The sequence below is a fragment of the Peromyscus maniculatus genome, chromosome 2, assembly GCF_049852395.1.
Source record: "Peromyscus maniculatus bairdii isolate BWxNUB_F1_BW_parent chromosome 2, HU_Pman_BW_mat_3.1, whole genome shotgun sequence".
In the NCBI taxonomy this organism is placed as follows: Eukaryota; Metazoa; Chordata; class Mammalia; order Rodentia; family Cricetidae; genus Peromyscus; species Peromyscus maniculatus.
Genome location: NC_134853.1, coordinates 150,112,507 through 150,133,060, shown reverse-complemented (window position 1 = coordinate 150,133,060; position 20,554 = coordinate 150,112,507). Strand labels below are relative to the sequence as shown.

Here is a 20,554-nt window from a genome sequence, read left to right as displayed (position 1 = left end):
CACAGACTAGCAGCAGGTTCCTGGCCCTCTGGCGCTCACAGCCTTTCTGACCCCCCTCTTCCACGTCGTTCCTCGAGCCTTAAGTGTTGGGGCTGCATTGTCAACTGGGACACAGTCACTCGCTTTTTGAGTTTTGATGAATTGTGGATTTCTGTGATCGTCTCCACCTGCTTCAAAAAGAGGTTTCTTCGGTGAGGGCTGAGAACTGCATTTGCCTGGCTGGGGCTCACGTGGCCCCCTTCAGAGCTCAGTTTTGAGAAGAAGAGACTAAAGTGACTAGAAGGAGGCTAACAGGGAAGCGGTCTGGTGTGGGAGAGGCTGTGAGTAGAAGGGTGAGTAGAAGGGACAGAGGGGGTGGGGTTCGTTGAGGCCCAAAGAACTTTTCTTTATCCTGAGGGTGATGGTTATTACAAATGTATACAAGAGTCAAAATACCTGGATCTGGACACTCTAAGAGTCAATTTTACTGCTCAGTGGAAAAGAAATGCTCTACACATGATAAATTCTGTTCCTGGGAGTACTCGGCTAGAGAGAGGCAGAGCTGTGCTCAGCCAGGTCCTGCTGGCTCCAAGTCCAAGAACATAATCACTACACTCTGGCCTCTGAAGCTCCGCACCCTCGGTTCCAGAAGTTTCCAGCCATGGGGCTGGAGCTGCCACCTGGAGCAGAGAGAGACGGGAAAGTGACGTCAGGGGAGATGGGTGAGGCTTGGAAAATCTGCCTGTATGTCTTCGCAAATGTCAGTAACGCTGATGACTACAAGCTATAAACGCCTCGGACTGCACGCGCTGGCTCCTGGCTCCTCCCTGCTCCAAAGGCCATTCAGGGTAGCCGGAGCTCTTGGGGGCTTCCTCCTGACTGCTGGTGCTGGCATTTCAAACTTGCCTGGGGGCTGAGAGGACAAACTGGTGCAGCTTTGCAGGGCAGTTTGACTCCAGTATTAAGAGCCTGGATCTCCGGAGAGGCATTTCCTGGAAAGGGCCAAATAACTCTGTTTCTGGGCAGTCAGGACATTCTTCCTCTGGCCAGTTGCCCTGAATACATGCTGCCCGGGGGCTTCTCAATCTGAGGATCTCTGTGCCCCCATCGACACTGCTGTGCTGGGCATGAGCTCATATCGATTCACCAGGGAGCCTCTGGGGAGGGCAGGGAGGCCCGTGTACAGAGGAGAACGCTGATGCTCAAAGGGGAGGCGACTGTGCCAGGCAGGCCAACACCCAGAGTAGGGCAGAGTCAAAGCAGGATTTAGGTCTGGGTCTGCTGGGTTGCAGGGACTGGAGTGCAGCAGGGTCACAGGGCCTAGCTAGGCACTGGATACTGGAGGCCACAAGAGGAGAGAACTCATTTTGGCTGGTCTACTCCAGGTCTTTGCTCCCGCTGTTAGAGCCTTAAGAAAACTGACGTCTGCGTCTAAAATGTCAGCTTCTAGCCAGGCGTTGAGGCTCACACCTCTAAGTCCAGGACATGGGGGTGGGTGGGGGGAAGCGGGGGCTGAGGGCACAGGCCAAGACTGGGATGTGTAATGAGTTCTAGGCCAATTGGCATTCATAGTGTGACTTGGCCAAAACAGCGGAGTAGAGGAAATGCAGTAGACTAGTTCCTATCCTCACTCTTTGGTCCATGTATCTCACGTCACATGCATCAGCATGTCACAGCATCTGGCACCTTATATCTTAGTCAGCCTCTGAGGTCTGCCAGGCTCGCCTTGCTCCGGGCCATGTGTCTCCTGGCTTCAGCTCTAAGCAAGTGCTCTGTAAACACTGGATAAACAAACAAATGAACCAGATGCTCTGCTCTCTCATTGGTCCTTCTCTCTCTCCCTCTCTCCAGGTAACCATCATCATCCTATTTTGCAAATGGAGAAAGTGAGGGTGGAGAAGGAACCTGTTTGCCGAGGCTACCCTGATTGCTGAGGCTACCCTGATAAGGTGAGGCTGCAGCTCTCACCTCAGAACTCTCTCCTCTGCCTCTGTATCAGGACTGACCTGATCAGGGGCCACCATGTGCTGAGGACAGAGTGGAATCCTGGCATGCAGCCCAGGGTAGAAGTTGTTCTTAGGCTTCTGGTCTTCTTGGCCCGGTGGTGGGAGGGCTGGGTGTGTACATGCGCAAACCCGGGCAGGGCGTGGGGGTTGTATGGAAAGATCTCCTCTATCCCCTCTCCCCAGGGGTGGGAGAGGAAGAGATGATCAGCATCCCGAAGCTCATTTGCTCTAATTTCATGATTCTTTAGGTCTTTTTTCTTGCTTGACAAGTATAGATTGGGAGATAATCGGAAGATCAATCTTTCTCTTTCTCCAAGTTCGCCAGCCTCACTGCTCATCTGGGCTGACAATGTCCATGGGAGCTGATGGATGGCTCCCACCGTTGGTGCTTACAGATGCTTTCTGGGATGGAGGTGGGGCTAGGGGCTTCTTCTTCTCCAGGCCTGGGGAGAGCATCTCGGGGAGCAGTCATGGACCTTGCAAGGCTGCAGGAGGTGATGTTCCTGACTACATCTATGTCATTCAGGACATAAGTGGGTGCTTTCAGGACCCCTGCCTCCTTACACCTTTCTCTTTGCCCTGGGACCCCGGGGCCCTACCTGCTACATGTGAATAGATGGCTGGTTGTGTGAGAGCATTGATTTGTAGGTGTGCGGTTTCCGATAGACCCGAGGAGAACCTGTTTTAGAACTCAGGCTGGGGACATTCTGGCTTGCACACTTATGTTCCCTTCTGAGCCCTGCCCGCCCCCCCCCCCCCCCCGTTTTTTTTTAGCCTGATCGACATCTAAGAAGTGTCCCTGGAAACACATGAATCACTCACTATAGTGGCTGGGGGGTGAGGTTGGGGTGGATGAGCAGATCATGTGGGTGAGACAGTGAAATGAAAGACAGATGAGGGGCCTGGGTAATGGGAGGGTGCAGGACCTGAGTTGTATAAGGATTGAAACATTTAACTAAGCACAAGAAAGTGAACAGACGAGTGAGTATAAGTGTGTTAATTTCTCTCTGCTCTTGGCTGTGCCTGTGATGTGACTAGCTGCTAATTTCCTGCCTCGACTTCTCAACAATCATGGACTGAAAGTTGAAGTAAACCTCTTTCTCTCTTCAGGGCATCTGGTCACAGCAGCAGAAATGCAACCACAATGGGACCCTATGTATACTAAGCTCCTTTACTGCTCAGGCCAACCCTGTGGGATGGGAACGAGTGGGGTGCATGCCACTTGCTGAGGTCACTCAAGCATCTGGTTCCAAAGCCTGTGTTGTTCTTGAAGATGAACTAGACTTCTGGCAATTGTTGCTCTGTTGGACTTTTGCATGCATAGCCTCACTTTTCTGATTTTTCTAAAAGAAATTAGAAGTATTTTGATGAAATGTCTAAGTTTTTATTACTCTGTGGGTGTCAAATACAGTGACGCCACTTCATGCTGCCTGCCCGCAGTTTCTGAGAATGCAGAAAATTTAGGATTTCTCACCAGAGAAACAAACCAAGAGGCAAGTAGACCTACTCTCAGTTGTATAAAATCGAAGTCTCCTCTCTCTGGACCTCCATTTCCTCATGTGAGTAGCAGGGATCACAGTCCATGTGTGACAGGGACTGGCCCAACCTTGGGACATGGTGGCCTCCCCACTGGTTCCCTGGCAGTGCCTTGCCCACCCCACCATATTTAAGAGCAAAGCATTTGCTATCTGTGGCATTCCTCTGCCCTCAGCCCCAGAGGTTGTAGATTCTCACCTCACCTAGAGTAATCAGAGCCAAAGCAGATGCAGCCTCCTTCATGAAGACGGCGTCGGCCAGGTGAGGCCTCATAGGTTCTAAAGCTCTTAGCAGGCCCAGACAAAGTCACACGTGATGGTATGGGTGACCCATGCAGAGTGGCCTACACCTGGCTCTCCTCGCTGGCTCCCACCACACGTAACTGTTTCTGCGATAATGAGACCCAGGCTTGGAAAGGTTAGCACTGCCTTAAGTTACACTGGAGGGAGAGGCCGAGCAGAGCTGGGGGGGGGGTGGGCTGCCATTGTCCCCACCTCTCCCTCTCCACTCCTGACTTGTGAGTTCTCAGGGATCAGAGCCCATAACTGCCCACTTCTGGTCAATACCCGCAAGGTACCATGGCCTAGCCTGGGAGGTGGGGAGGGAGGAGGCTCCGGGCCTCTGCTTACAGGATTCCGTGAAAGGGAGATTCTCAGACTAGGTATAGGGAAGCCAAATTCTGCCTAGATTCTGCTTCCACTTACCAGGATAACTTTGGACACATCACCCTTTCTCCCTGTGCCTCAGTTTCCCCATCTATAAAGCCTATATTCCTTGCATTTCTAGTTGTATTCTATGGTCTCTACTTGTTCTGGAAGCTGACACCCTCTGTTCCCCCACATTTAATTCTCCAGAACCTCTAAGAGCAGGCTCATCAGTCTCATCTCATCCCTCTGATACATTCTCCATTCATCCCCAAAGGTGACAGGGCATGTACTTCTGGGACTCTCAGTCTAGGGCATGCTTACCCCTGGGATATGCACTATGACAAAGGGGTGTGAATAAGCAGATAAAAACATTCCTCTTCCCCATGGCAAATACAAAGCATCTTTATTAATCCAAGATATATTTATATCTATATATCTATATCACTTACACTTATCCATTTCTGTATCATTTCTATATATTTATATATCGTTTATATCTATATTGTCGATACCTATACCACCTCTATTATCTTTATCTATATCACCTTTAGTCTCTTTCATACACATGTATCATCTCACAGGATTCCATGAATTGTAAAGATAAATGCTGAAGTTCAAATGGCCTTTCACTAGTATCAGGCTTATTGGTATCTGCCCCATCCATCCATGGAGAAGAAAGGATTAGTGTAAGAGAAAGTTCTGGAAGCACAGGGATGGGAGGGCTTATGGGAGGGCTCTACTATTGCAGCAGCTAAATTCCCTTGTACTTGTTAATTCCCTCTTCCCTAAGCCTGCACCCTTATCATTATTGGCTCTCCTGATCCATGAACATGGTACGCCTTTCTTCTGGGTCAGGTCTTTGATTCCTTCATCACTTTTGTTGTTGTGTTTGGCATGGAGATCCTGTAAATATTTTTTAAAAAGATTGATACTTAAGGATTTCTAACTTTTAGAGATATTCTCACCAGTCTTTCTTTTAAAATTCTGATTTCCAGTAAGTCATTGTAGTTCACAGAGACCTTTGTATGATGAGCCTGTCGCCTATGGCTCTGACAGAATTTCTTAGTTCTAGGAGCTATTTTCATAGATGACTTGGCATTTCTTAGATGGACAGTTATGTCACTGGCAATAATGGCAGTTTATTTCCTCAGTGCTAGTGTTATTGGTTTTTTTTTCCACCCAAGATTTTTTGTGCTTCCATATGAATTTGAAGATTTTTTTGCTCTATTTCTATGAAGAATGTCACTGGAATTTTGATAGGGACTGCAATCAAATCTATAGGTTGCTTTTAGTAAGATAGCCATTTTCACAATATTGATTCTGCCACTCATGGGCACGGGAGGTCTTTCCATCTTCTGGTGTCTTTCTACAAAGAAAATATCAGGGAAATATTCCCATTCATAATAGTCTAAAACATACCCTGGAATAAACCTAGCTAAGGACGTAAAAGACCTCTGTAATACAAACCTTAAAATACTGAAGAAACAAACAAATAAAAAATCCTTATTTTGTTGTGGAATATTAGTTTAAGATGTGTTACATTTGTTTATGCTGTGAAATATTTGTTTAATGATGTAAACATGTGTTGCATTCTTTTATGTTTAACTCTGTAGAGCTGTGTTACTTGGCCTGTCTAAACACCTGATTGGTCTAAGAAAGAGCTGAACAGGCAATAGCTAGACAGGGTAAAGGATAGGTGGGGCTGGTGTGCAGAGAGAATAAATAGGGGGGGGGAATTCTGGGCTTGAGAGAAGAGAGAAGAGGGAGAAGCGAGAAAAGGAGGAGAGGAGGACTTCAGGGGCCAGCCACCCGGCCACACAATCAGCCACGGAGAGAGAAGGAAAAAAAGGTATATACCATAGGGAAAGGTAAAGAGCCCAGAGGCAAAATATAGAAGAAGAGAAACAGGTTAATTTAAGTTAGACAAGCTGGCTGGAATCAAGTCAAGCTAAGGCTGGCATTCATAAGTAAGAATAAGTCTCCGTGTATTTATTTGGGAGCTGAGTGGTGGGTCCCCAAAGAATAAAAAACAAACAAACAAACAAACAAACAAACAAACAAACAACTGCATGTAATAGTTGGGCTTTTTGTATAGTTATGGGTAAGAATAGTGAGGTAGTGAGGGTGGCCATCTTTATTTACTCTCCAGTTTGGCAGAAATGCCTTCAGTGTTTTTCTATAAACAGTGATGGTAGCTCCATTTCCCCTTTTTGTTTTTTTCATGACAAGATTTCTCTGTGTAGCCCTGGCTGTCCTGGAACTCACTCTGTAGTCCAGGCTGGCATTGAGCTCACAGAGATCCACCTGCCTCTCCTTCCTGAGTGCTGAGATTAAAGGTGTGCACCACCACACCCAGATAATTTTTTCTTTTTTACATTTTTGTGTGTGTGTGTGTGTGTGTGTGTGTGTGTGTGTGTGTGTGTGTGTGTGTACAGCCTGAAGCAGCTGGTTCTCGCCTTGCACAGTGGGAGTCCTCAGGATTGAACTCAGGTTGGCAGGCCTGGCAGCAAGCATCCTCACCTGCTGCACCGTCTCCCCAGCCACAGCTCTAAGTTTTCTATAGGAGCTTGCCACCAAGTTCATTCTATTCATAGTTTGTTGAGAATTTAAAAAATGATTACGAGCAAATATTTAATAAATTATTAGTATTGTTCTACATTTTGGAGCTGGATATTAAATATAGAGCTTTTTGTATACTAGGCAAGCACTCTACCACTGATCTATAGCCCAGTCCTGGAAAACATTGTTTGTCAAATGTCTTTCCTGTATCCATGGATCTATACTCATGCATTTTTCTCCTGTGGATGCTATTAGGATGCTACATTCGTTCATTCTTAAGTTTCAATAAGTTCTCACAGTACTGAAATAAATTTGCCCCTGACAAATTATTCTGATTAAATATTTTTGCATTTAGTTCAGTGCTGTTTCTTTGAGAACTTTTACACATATGTTCACAAAGAATATTAATATTTAGTTTTCATTTCTTTTCTTTTGCTTTTTTGAGACAGAGTATTGCTCTGTAGCCCAGCTTGGCCTTGAACTCATCAGCCTCCTGCCATAGCTAGCTTCCTGAGTGCTAGGATTAGAGACGTGTGCCACCATGCCTGAAGTAGCTTTTACATATATATACATATATATATATATATATATATGTGTGTGTGTGTGTGTGCGTGCGTGCATGTTATATATATGTGTGTGTGCATGATATATCTATATCTATATCTATATATCTGACTTTTTTTTCTCATGGTAATAATGACCCATAAAGTATGCCAGGAAGTCTTTACTCCCTTCTAAATTCTGGAATTGGTATTATTCTGTCCCTTCGATGTTGGTAGAATTTGCCAGTAAAACCATCTGTTCCTGGAACTTTCCTTTTTGGGAGTTTTTTTTTTCCAACTCTTAAATTTAATTTCTTAATAGCTATAGGGCTACTCAGGTCATCAATTTCTTCTTGAGTGAACTTGGTTACTCTGTTTCTTTCAAGGACTTGGTCCATTTCATTGAGGTTGTCAGATTTATGGGTTTGGAATTATTCATAGTACATATTTATTCTCATTTAGTATCTGTAGGGCCAAGAGTGCTTTCATTGATGTTGATAATTCTGTTGTCTCTTTTTTTTCTTGGTAGGTCTGGGCTGAAGTATATCAATGTTATTGATATTTTCAGTGTACAAACGCATGGTTGTGTTTTTTTCCCTATGGTTTTGTGTTTCCAATTTCATCATCCCCATCTTCCTGCTCTCATTGCTTTATTTTGCTCTTTGTTTTCGGCTTTCTTGCTGCAAAAGTTTAGATTATTGGTTTGAGAGCTTTTTCCCATAACACAGAATACCCTACACACACAGCTGTATTCTGTGCTTAATTTTACTTTACTTTTAAAACTTTGTTTTTTTCTGAGGCAGGGCCTTGCTATGTAGCCTAGGATGGTCTTGAACTTGCAATCCTCCTGCCTCAGCCTCCTGAGTGCTGGGACCACAAGTGTGTGTTGCCACTCCTGGCCTTAATCTTACTTTTGCTAAATTAAACATGTTTTTGAAACTTATCTTTAGATAACTGTTTTTTTTTTGAGACAGGATCTCATTATGAAGCATAGCCTAAGCTGAGGCTAATGGATCTTTCCTGCTCCTGCTTCCTATGAGCTGTGATTGTGGGCATGGGACACCACATCCAGCTAGGGTCCTTGGTGATCTGCAGGTTAGGAGCTAGCCTGCTTACCTTCCCACTGTTTGAAACTCATCATCTTTCTAATTAAAATAATTGCATTTATTTATTTGTTTGAGTGTGAGTGTGAGTGTGTGTGTGTGTGTGTGTGTGTGTGTGTGTGTGTGTGTGTGTGTACATCATGGCTCGCTTACAGAAGTCATAGGACATCCTGTGGTAGTCAATTCACTTCTTCCACCATGAGGGTCCCGGGGATTGAACTCAGGTCCTCAGGCTTGGCAGTAAACACCTTTACCTGCTGTCTTAGCCACTGTTCTATGCTGTGAGGAGATGCCATGACCAAGGAAATGTACAAAAGAAAGCATTTTATTGAGGGGTTTGCTCATAGTTCCAGAGGGTTAGTTCAATACCATCCTGTTAGGGAATGTGGTGGCCTGTGGTGGCAGGAAGGCAGGTGACAGAGAGGTGGCTGAGAGCTCACATCTGATCTATAAGTTGCAGCCAAACAGGGACTGGGCCTGGTATGGGCTTTTAAAACCTAAAAACCCACCCCCAGTGACACACTCCAACATGGCCACACCTCCTAATCCTTCCCAAACAGTCCCACTAACTGGGGACCACGCATTCAAACATATGAGCCTGTATGGACCACGCTCACTCAAACCACCACATTCTACTCCCTAGCCCCCATAGGCTTGTAGTCATACCATAATGCAAAATGCATTCAGTCCAACTTCACAAAATGCATTTAGTCCAACTTCACAAAATGCATTTAATCCAACTTCACAAAATGCATTTAGTCCAACTTCACAAAATGCATTTAGTCCAGCTTCACAAAATGCATTTAGTCCAACTTTAGAACTCCTCGTAGTTTATCACAGTCTCAACACTGTTTATAAGCCCAAAGTCTCTTGTGAGACTCAAGGCAACCTCCTAACTGTAACCCTCTATAAAATAAATAAAAGCAGATCATATACTTCCAACATACAATGGCATGGAATATACATGACCATTCCCAGAGTGAGAAAAGGAAGCACACTGAGGAAACATTAGACCAAAGCAAGACTGAAGCCCAGCAGGACAAACTCTAAATTCTGTCCTAAGATGTCTCCTCCAATCCCTCATTCCTTTCAGCTTTGTTGGTTACAACACACTTTTCTCTCTTGGGCTGTTTCCACTTCCTGTGTGCATCTCTCCTTGGTTATGCATCCCAAGCCCCTGGCATCTCCAACATCCTGAGGTCTCTACCACAGTCCAGGCTTCACCTTCACAACTTCATACAATGGCCTCTCCAGGTCTCCATGCATGGACCTCCTGCCATACACCTGGCCTCAGTGGCTCCCCTTAACCATGGGAGAAGATTCCACAACCCCTTTCCTGTATCCTTCTTGACTCTAAATCCAGAACCACGTGGCCAACGCTGCCAAGTTCTGCTGCCTGCTGAGGCTGTAAACTGGTCCTTCCAAGACTTACATCTGCTGCATCTTACATTTTTCAGGACAAGGGCAGAGAGCAGCCACATTCTTTGCCAAAATATCTCAAGAAGAGTCTCGAGCATTCTCCCTCTCTAAAACCTCCTGAGCAGTCCACACTGCTGTCAGCACTACTGTCTTCCAGGCTTCTGCTAGGATGGCCCATTAAACCCTGCTTAAAGCATCTTAAAGCATTTAACCACGTCTCTAGTCCAAAGCCCCCAAGTTTCCTGTATTTTTTCAGCAAGCTGCATGGTCAGGCTTGTTATAGTAAACCCCACTCCTGGTAGCAACTTCTGTCTTAGTCACTGTTCTATTGCTCTGAAGAGACACTGCAACCAAGGCAACTTTTAGAAGAAAGCATTTAATTTGGGAATTGTTTACAGTTTCAAAGGGTTAGTTCATGATCATTGTGGCGGGGAACATGGTAGCAGATAGGCATTGGCTGGAGAAGTAGCTGAGACAAGGCTACTTCTTCAGATGTGACAGAGGGTCACATCTGATCCTCAAGTTTCAGGTGGGGGTGGGGGTGGCTGGAATGGGCTTTTTAAACCTCACAGCCCAGTGACACACCTCCTCCAACAAGGCCAGACCTCCTCATCCTTCCCAAACAGTTCCACTAACTGGGGACCAAGTATTAAAGCATATGAGCCCATGGAGACCGTTCTCATTGAACCACCATGCCTGCTAAGCTGTCTCATGGGCCCTCTTTTTTATTTTTATTTTTAAAAACCATTTATGTCATTTCATGTGTATGTGTGTACACCTGAGTGCATGTATGTGCATCACGTCTATGCAGTGCCTGTGGAGGTCAGAATAGGAAGTCAGATCCATGTAACTGGAATTGTACTGTTGTTAGTTGTCATGTAGATACTGGGAACCCAAACTGAGACCTCTGTAAAAACAGTAAGTGCTGTTAACTGCTGGGCCATCTATCTAGCCTCTTACGTTTTATTGGAGCATGTGTGTGTGTGTGTGTGTGTGTGTGTGTGTGTGTGTGTGTGTGTGTGGTGTATGCACACATATATGTGCAGTGCACACATGCACACACTCGAAGTTCAGAGGCTTTACTCCTTTGGGACAGGGTCTCTCATTGAAATCAGAATTAAATCAGTAACTGAAGAGCCCAGAGAACCTGCTGCTTAACCACTGAGCTACCTCTGCAGTCTGAGTCTGTCTTTTAAATGGCGTGTTTAGGCTTTTTGCATTTAGTTGCGTAATTGATATAGCTGGATTTAAGACTATTGGATTAGTTCATGTTCTCATCAGTCTGATAAAATCTCCGCCAAGGAAAAAGGAAGGGGTTGTTCAGGATAATACATTGTAGACCATCAACAGCCTATTAACATCAGTGTTCTGTTCCTTGATTCCAACTTAAAAGCTTCACAATCCTGTGAGTACTTTCCCCTCCCCTCTCTGTGGGATTGTCAGATGATTTATAAACATGCACATTGACAACCTGCTAGATACTGTAACTTTTACATTCAACTCTCGTCTCTATTTAAAATGCCTGTTTTCACACAACTGTTATTTGTCTTTCTGCTTTCCTGCTGTGGTTTGGAAACACTTTGAGTGTCACCCAAAGGTGGGTGTGTCGGTCCCATTGGCAAAAATAGAGGGTCAAGGGATTCTTGTTCTGGGGAAGGGTCTTACCTTGTAGCCCATGCTGTACTTGGTCTTCCAATCCTCCTGCCCCAGCTTCATGAATGCTGGGCTTACAGGCATGGCCATTATGACCATCTGATGAGGAGATCTTGAAGAGGCACAGTCTTGGGGATTTGTGGGGTGGGGAATACTGGTCTCCTAGAGTAAGCTCTCTCATGCTTAAAGCTGACCCCTGGTCCCTGACTGGCTTCCCATTTGGCCCTATGGTTTCTGCCTTTACATGTTCTTGATATCATCGTCTTCCATGAATTGTCAGCCATGGTGGTGGGACCCTTACCAGAGCCTCTACCACGCTCTTTGAACTTTCAACTTCTAAAACTGTGAGCTGAACATACCTCTTTTGTTTATGAAGTCACCTTGCTTCAAGTATTTCATTATAGTGATGAAGAACAGACCCAGACTCCCCTCGGGTCTGAGCTTCTCACTGCCGTCATTTCCCAGTTAGCTGAAGAGTTCCCCTTGGCACTCATTTTAAGGAGGTCTGTGACAAGCTCCCTCAGAGAGCCTCCTTCTGAGATCCTGTTGATTTTGCCTTCCTTCCTGAAGAATGCTTTTCACCCTTCAGGAACATTCTAGACATAGCATTCTGTGCCGACAGTCATTTTTTTTCGCTGCCTTAAAAATCTCCCACTGTCTTCTAGCTCTCTGGGTTCTAGGTTCTGGTTAGAACTTGGCAATCATTGTGCCATTTCCCCACTGGACGGAACATGCTATTCCTTACCTGGGCTATTTTAAAGATGTTTCTTTATGTTTGATCTTTAGCACCTTGATCACAATAAGCCCAGGGATGATTTTCTTTGAGTTAATTTGGTTTGGGGTTGCTTAGACCCTTTAATCTCTAAAATGACATCTTTCCCCAAATTTGGAGAGTTTTTATATCCATCAGGTCTTCAAACAAGCTTTTGCATCAACCTGTTAATTTCCTGAGAGTCCCCAAGGCACAAATGTAAGGCTTTTTTCTTTTGGTTTGTTTGTGACAAGGTTGTGGTCTGAGTCCTAGGCTTGGTTTGAACTACAAAACCTCCTGCCTTAGTGTCCAAAGGGGGGAAATATAGATGTGCACCACCACGAGTGGGGCGATGTGAGGCTTTTCTTTAAAAGGGTTAAAAAGAAGCCGATGTGGTGGCGCACACCTTTAATCCCAGCACTTGGGAGGCAGAGGCAGGGGGATCTCTGTGAGTTCAGAGGCCAACCTGGTCTACAGAGCAAGTTCCAGGACAGCCAGGGTAGTTACACAAACAAACCCTGTCTTGAACCCCTCCAAAAGGGTTAAAAAGTATTTTTATTTTTATTTTATTTTATTTTATTTGGATTTTCGAGACAGGGTTTCTCTGTGTAGCCTTGCGCCTTTCCTGGAACTCACTCTGTAGCCCAGGCTGGCCTTGAACTCACGGAGGTCTGCCTGGCTCTGCCTCCACCGAGTGCTGGGATTAAAGGTGTGTGCCACCATCACCCGGCATCATTATTTTATTTTTACGTGTGTGTGCACATGCATACACGTACATGTGCATGCTGGGTGTCCATGGAGGTCAGAAGGGGACCTCAGATCTGGAGTTATAGTTAGCTGTTAAGTTGCCATATGGGTGCTGGGAATTGGACTCTGGTCCTCTGCAAGGCCAGCAAGTGTTCTTAACTCTGAGCCATCCCTCCAGGCCCAATTCTAGACTCTTCAACTCTGCCCCGGTCTCCTGAGGCTCTGTGTATCATTTTTCTTCTCTTGTTCAGATTGGATAATTTATATTTATCTCTAAGCTTTCTGACTCATTCCTCTGTTGTGTGTGGTTCTTTACTGAGTCTATGTGGTGAAAATTCAAATTTTGTTTTTTTTTTTAAGTTCTGTTCTCAAGCTTCCATTTGATTCTTTGTTAACGGCATGTGCTGCTTTGTTGAGAATTTTTACATTTCCATTTGTTTTAAGAACATTTGCCTTTATCTCTTGGAACCTTAAATATTTTTTTTTTTTGACAATTTCAAGGCTTCTGTTATTTGGTTATCTTTTCCATCACATCTTGTTGACATTTCCTGATTCTTTGAATATTGAACAATTTTGAATTACACTTGGGACATTTTGAAATGCTGGGTTCTGTTAATATTTTGCAGAGAATGTTCTTGTTTTTTATCTAAGCAAGCATCTGACCCATAATGTCCAGGCTGTGGGCCCTGACCCGGCCTCTGGGGGCTGTGGCTTTAGCTTCTGTTCAGTTGTCAGGATCTTGGTGGTATTGATACAGAGCCCGTAGTGTGTGTCCTGGAACACACTGCACGGTGACTCGGCATTCCAAGCCTCCAGCTGCTCCTACGCTCAGCTTGCTGGTGAGCTCAGGTCTCCACTCACAGCTGATGCACCACTCTGGCTCCCAAGGGCTCTTTTGCTGCCCCCAGCCTCAGTCTGGAACAGCCACTGTCTCTTGTACCCACCTTGTGTTGGTTAAAGCAGGTTTTGTGGCCAAGTCTACAGTCAACAGGGAAGGAACCGGGCTGTTCCGTGCTCTGTGCTCTGCACGTCACGTGGTATAAAGCAGGCAGGGAGTGAGGAGTGGGGGACACATTGCAGGCTCAGAAGTGGTCTCAGAACACCCAGGACTCAGAAACTTAAGCCAGGCTGCCCCGAGGCAGCCAGCTTCTATCATTACCTTCTCCTTTAATGCCCCATTAACCAGTTTGAGTTTCATCTCACCCACCCTGAAAATCTCAGCAGATCCTCCAAGAGGCCCAGAGATTCCCCACGCTTGGGGGTGGGGGGTGGGCGCTCCTGATCGCTGCTTCCTGTGGTTTTTATTTCCTGTTCGATTTTTATCCATCACCTCCTTATGCCTGTGCTTTTCTCCCCAGCTCCAGCCACCCCCACACTGAGCTTAGAACTTGTGTTTACATAATCAAAACATCTGCCTTGCTTGACTGAGCAGAAGTCATCTATTCTGAGCTTCTTCTCCTCTGTAGTATTATAAAATTCTGTGCGGAGTCTCCGCCCCACCCCTAGTACCCCCGTTAACTTCGTAAAGCTCAGAGGTGGCGTAAACTACCTGTTTAGTAAAAGAACGAACATCAGATAAACGGTTTGAAGAGCGATCCCACACAAGGTGCTTCTTCAAGGTGCTTCTTCCTTCACCATTACGCTGCGTCTGTCTTCCACAGCTGTGATTCTCAACCCGTGGTGATGGCGGTGTGGGGGTCGAATGACCCTTTCACAGGGATTACATAACAGATATCCTGCATATGAGATATTTACATTACGATCCATAACAGTAGCAAAATTACAGTTACAAAGTAGCAATAAAAATAATTTTCTGGTTGGGGGTCACGACAACATGAGGAACTGTATTAAAGGGTCGCAGCCTTAGGAAGGTTGAGAACCAGTGCTGTAGAGCACCTGCCGGGAGCATCCTCACTGCCTATGGATGGGGAGGCCACACAGGATGTAGGTGGCAAGCTTCCTGTATTTAATACTATTTAATTTAATCTGTCCTTTCCAGAACCCACCCTCCTAGGTGACCCTGGAATTACTGTCCAGATGGATGCCAAAAAGAGGCACTGTTAATGGCTCCACCAGAGCAGCAGGCTCTGACTGGTCTGTCCCGAGGGAACTGGGACACATGTAGGCTCAGTCACTCTATGGTTGGTAGAGGCTATCCCCAAATTCAGACTATACATGGGCTGTGTTCTCTGTCTGCCTCAGTTTCCACACTTGGGAACTAAGGATTTCTGATAATTTTTATTCTTTGAGGCAGGGTATCATGTAGCTCAGGCTAGCCTTGAAATGAAGGCCTTAAACACCTGGTCTTACTGGTCTCCACATTCTGAGTGCTGGGATTACAGGTGTGCACCACCAAGATTGGTTAGTTACTTTTCATCTATTTAGTCTTTTAACTCGTTCTTAGAAAGTCTCTCATGGCTACTGGTTCTGACACCTATGTCCTGCCTTTAAGGGGCTCACTGTGAAGAAGGACCAACAGATAATGGTATGGATTAGGGAGCATGATCTCTTCTTCATTTGAACCTTTGGCCCTCAACCCATGAGCAAATATGAGTCTGAAAGGGCACGTACAGAGCGGGGCATGCAGGGAATTCCACAGCATATATAGGCCTCGTCACACCTTCACAGGTTCCAGTGACTCCAGGCTAGAGTCCCAGGGAGTGGGGGGAAGAGGACCATTTTCGCTCCTGTGGAGATTGCTAGCCACACTCTCCTGTGCTCTAGGAAGATGGCTTGTCAGGATTGATTAGAGCTGTGGACCCCCATGCCTCACCTGAGAGCCCTGGTGGCAGATGAGGGGGTGCAATCTAGGAATCAGGAGGGATGAAAATTACCTTCTGTACCTTGGCTCCTGCTTGGGCTGGCACCCAGCCTGTGCCTTGCCAAGCCAGATAACAGGACTATTCTGGAGGGTGAATGGTGGGGACTCCAGGAAATTGCAGAGATTTTGGCAATTTGGGCACCTCAAATTAGATTGGCCCCACAAGTGAGTTAAGAATCTGCCAATCACGTCTGGACCACGGCCTATTTGCTTCTCTTGCAGCTTTCCTCACAGACCACTAGAGGGCATTGGGTTCGGGTTCATCTGCCAAGTGTTTGCCATGCAAGTGTGAAGACCAGAGTTTGATCCCCTGGGTCCATGAAAACCCTGCTGCATATGGTGGTGTGCACTTGTAATTCAAGCACGGGGGGAGGGAAGAGACAGGCACTCTGGAGGTGCTGGCTAGCTCACTGGGCAAGCCTTAGGCCAGTAAGACACACACACACACACACACACACACACACACACACACACGCACACACACACGCACATACACGCTCAGGCATAAAGGCATGCACACGTACCTGCTATAAAATAGTAAGAGTGATATTAAAAATATTTATTAGACCAAGAACACCGAGCAATCAAAAGGGAGACTGTGGGGACAGGGATGGGAAATCAATCTTTTACCTTCTGGACTGTGCAGAGGTGGGCATGGTGCTTGGGAGAGGGGCAGTGTGGCTCAGTGTGCAGTTCACACAACTGCTGAGTGTCTGTTCTCTAGTTCCTGCTCTGGCTGCCCCCGCAAATCCTAGAGAACATTCCCTGGCACCACTGCTGTGTGCAGACCTGGGCTTGCTTCCGGGGTCCACGTGTACACGGAAGTAGCAGCAGACTCTGGCTTGTCTCAGTTTCTCGAATATTTTGCTAGCAGACACGTGCTATTCTTCAGAGCAGCCTGGCCACCACGGGCCGCCCACCTGTGAGGGAGCATGGTAAGGTAGTGGTGGGTGAACAGGCATGCTCACTTGCTGTCTGGGCTGTTGTTTTGGACAGCCTCAGGCCCCAGGCTTCCTGATCTATACCAGGCTGAACATTGCCAGGGATTGGCACCTGCTGGAGCCAGCATGAAAGGGATCATTCTGCAGACAGGAGGGAGAAGACAAGGTTAGGACACACAGAGTGGGGTCTGGAGAGGTGGCCCAGTGGTGTCCTGCCCTGAGCACCTACTGTGTGCTGGGCCCCGGACTGAGCATCTTACCTCTTTGTCTTCAACTGAATGTCACATGGAAGGTGTAGCTGTCACCCCTGAGGATGGGGAAACTGAGGCTCAGAGTAGAAGTCACTTGTTCATGTGCACCTGCTGAGGGACAGAGGTATAGATGAGGAGAACTTCCTGGAGCTAACAACATACTGCTGAGGTCACCCCAGTCCCAGCTCAGCTCTCCAGGTCACCCCAGTCTCCACTTAGCCCTCCAGGTCACCTTTCTCCCAGATGAACACCAAAGCCCCTCTACGGGTTGCAAAGCCTTGACGTGGCCTGTTCCCTATTTCTATGACCTCCTCTCTGTCCTGTCCTCACACTGTGCCTTACCACACCGACCTTTGGCTCTGTGGTTCCCTGCTCTTCCCACCCAGGACCTTGCTCTCATCTGTCCTACAGGTCTGTGCATCTCAGCTCCACAGGCTCCCCACTCAGGACTGTAGTAGGCTTTCTCAGACCACCAGCCCCCAAATCATGATACCAAGACTTACTAATTATGAATGCTCAGCCTTAGCTTAGGCTTGTTTCTAGCTAGCTTTTTTTTTAAACTTAAATTAATCCATTTCTATTAATCTATGTGCTGCCCTGCAGCTCATTTACCTCATCTATGTACTGTCCATCTTGCTTTCCTGCTTCCTCCATGTCTGTCTGTCTGTCCCCTGGCTGGCTCCCCTTTTCTCTCTGCCTGCCATCCCTGACTGTCCCTTCTCTGCCTAGCTATTGGCCATTTAGCTTATTAGACCAATCAGGTGCCTTAGGCAGGCAAGGTAAAACAGCAACATGTTTTTACATAATTAAACAAATGTAGCATAAACAAAAGCAACACATTTTTACACAGTTAAACAATTATTCTGCAACACAAACAAATGGATCACATCTTTACATAGTTAAAAATATTCTATTCCACAACACAGGTCTGCTCAGAAATGTGATATTTTATTTGTGCTCTAACAAATAAAACTTATCTGGGGATCAGAAAACAGAACAGCCACTAGATTAGACATAGAGGACAGACAGTGGTACCACACATGCCTTTAATCCTATCACTTGGGAGACAGAGATCTGTCTGGATCTCTGTGAGTTCAAGGCCACACTGGAAACAGAGCCAAGGGTGGTGGCACACACCTTTAATCCCAGCACTTGAGATCTCATGTTTTTGCTTGGGAAGGACATACCCCTTTAATCCCAGGAAGTGATGGCAGGAAGCAGAAAAGTATATAAAGCGTGAGGACCAGGAACTAGAAGCTTTTAAGCAGTTCAGTTGAGACCCTCAGGACTCAGAGGCTTTCAGTCTTGAGGATTCGTGGGAACAGGATTGGCTGAGGAGTTGGTGAGGTGAGGTTGGCTGTGGCTTGTTCTGCTTCTCTGATCTTTCAGTTTTCACCCCAGTATCTGGCTCCAGGTTTTTTTTTTTTTATTAATAGGACTGTTTAGCAATTCATGTTACACAGAGGCCACCACACAGGGCCCATCACATTCCTGCCTATGGATCCCTTCACTATGCTGACTCTTGGTGGTGTGTGCACGGATCTGACATGTCTCTGTCTATTTTGTTACCAGTTGTCATCTGCTCTGTGGTGAAGTTCCTCCTTGGTGTCCAGAGCACAGCCTGATGGACAGAGATGCTCTGAAAATCCAGCTGGACATGGGGCAACGATATCTACTACAGACGTTTGTTGTAATGATTTAATTAGACAACACACACATGCATGCCCCATATGTATGTGTAATGTACTGTATGTGTTGTGGGTTCTATACTCATGTATGTGTGCCATATACACACAGTCACACAGATGCCTGCGTGTGCATTACTGACCCTAACGCTGCTGTGGAGGAACCTCGTGAGTCCCTGTCTCAATGAAAGATCTCATCCTTTCCTTCCTGTCAACTGTGCTCCCCACTTGGGCTTTGTGACCTGCTGTTCTGTGGGCGTCCTGGAGGGAGTCTGAGGGCTGCTGGTCCCAGTCCCGTCATTGCCAAGGCAGGGTGAACCTCCTGCTTGTCATTGCTGTGTTGGAGCACGGATTGCTGTGAGACCCCCAGAGTTCTCTGTCCATCCATTGCAATGACAGCAAAGGTGCCAGAGGGTGGCCATGTCCTTCCCTGGGTCCCTTACAGCAGAGTACATAGGTAGAGCCTCCGCTGAACCCAGGGGACACAAGGCTGAGTGACAAACTGCTGATGGGGTGGCCGCTGGCCTTGCCACTCAACATAGTGACCGGGCTGGAGAAACTCTGGGTGTCACTGCAGAACAGTGTCTCTTGAGGGTGGAGTGGCCGCTGTCACTGACTGCATTCAGTGTCCCTGTCCTTGATTCTCTGGGTGTCTGGCGAGGGGCAGAGAGAATAAAGCTGGTGAGACCATGCCTCCCCCACCCCACCCCAGCTGTGTGACCCCAGACCAGGCACGGTCCTCTCTGTGGCTGGGTTTTCTCATCACACATGGGACACTGTGGCCTTCCTCCCCAGTTCCAGCATACACCGGCCCTGAGCAGCATGCTGACACAGGAAGGTGAAACCAGGCTGGCTAAGCAGGAGCCAGGATGCTCCACTCAGGGTCCCTTCCCGGCTCATGACTCTGCCTTCGGTCTCCTGGCACCTGAAGCTTCCTGGGAAGGTGGCCTGTTCACCCTGAGACATGACATCCCTCAGGAGAGGAAACACAAGGCTTCTCTGCTGTCACGCCGAATGCAGGCTCCCAGCCTGGCCTCACTGTCTCCCTGTCATCCATCACCTCCCTCAGCGCTCACACCTGGCTCCTTCTCACTAATGAGGCGGCCTCGGGACTCCAACCCCCACTCCACTTTGTCCCTACTTGCCCTTCCTGTCATCACCAGAGAAAGGTGGGAACCCAGCTATCTGTCAGCCGGAGGAGAAGGTGGCCTCATGGAGGTGTGGCATCCTCTCCAGGGCTGTCTTTGTTCTGGATGAATTAGGGCTCAGAATCTTGGTCATGGTCCCATGGCACTGTCCCCTTCCGCACCAGGCTGTGCGCTTCCAAACCTGTCACCAGGCTTTACCTTTGCTCCCAATTTAATCTTCTAGGTTGGCCACCAGAGGAGCCTTTCCAGAATTCAGTCTGACTGTGTCCTGATAGCACTGTGGCTATGAACACAGTCACCGGGTGTTGAGAATGGTGGTTCAAATCCCTCTCCCGTCACTCCTGCCCACAACCTCGGACCTAACCGCTCTGTGCCTCAGTGTCACCTAGATGATAGTGCCGCCTCTCTTCCGGTTTCCTGAAGGACCAGATGTGACAGTTTGGACAGTGATTATGTTCAGGGGAAATAGTTCCAGATCTCAGACTAACAGCTACTAGGCTTTCAGAAATGGCATTGGAGGCCTTTTTCCAGGACTTCTGATTAACCCCCCTCCTCTTCTAATGCTCCATGACTTGATTTCCTGGATCCCCAGCTGGTTCCTTACATACAGTTCCCACTGTCACTCGACCTGGACTCACTCTGGTGATAGAGTTCAGGGTCATGCCTTTGGGAATCCCTCTAAGTGTGCTGCCATAACAAGATCCTACAGTAAAACAGGATCTCCCCACAGTTCTGAAGGCTGAAAATCCAGGACCAAGGTGGGTGG

The 20,554-nt window shown here is 47.0% G+C and overlaps 1 long non-coding RNA gene across 1 annotated transcript; it reads left to right on the top strand.

Annotated features, from left to right (window-relative positions):
* The first annotated feature begins 3,403 nt into the window (after nucleotides 1-3,403).
* Nucleotides 3,404-18,855, top strand: LOC143271698 (uncharacterized). The gene is made up of 2 exons (XR_013048889.1): nucleotides 3,404-3,544; nucleotides 18,528-18,855. It is a non-coding gene; the product is annotated as an uncharacterized LOC143271698 (long non-coding RNA).
* The last annotated feature ends 1,699 nt before the right edge of the window (nucleotides 18,856-20,554 follow it).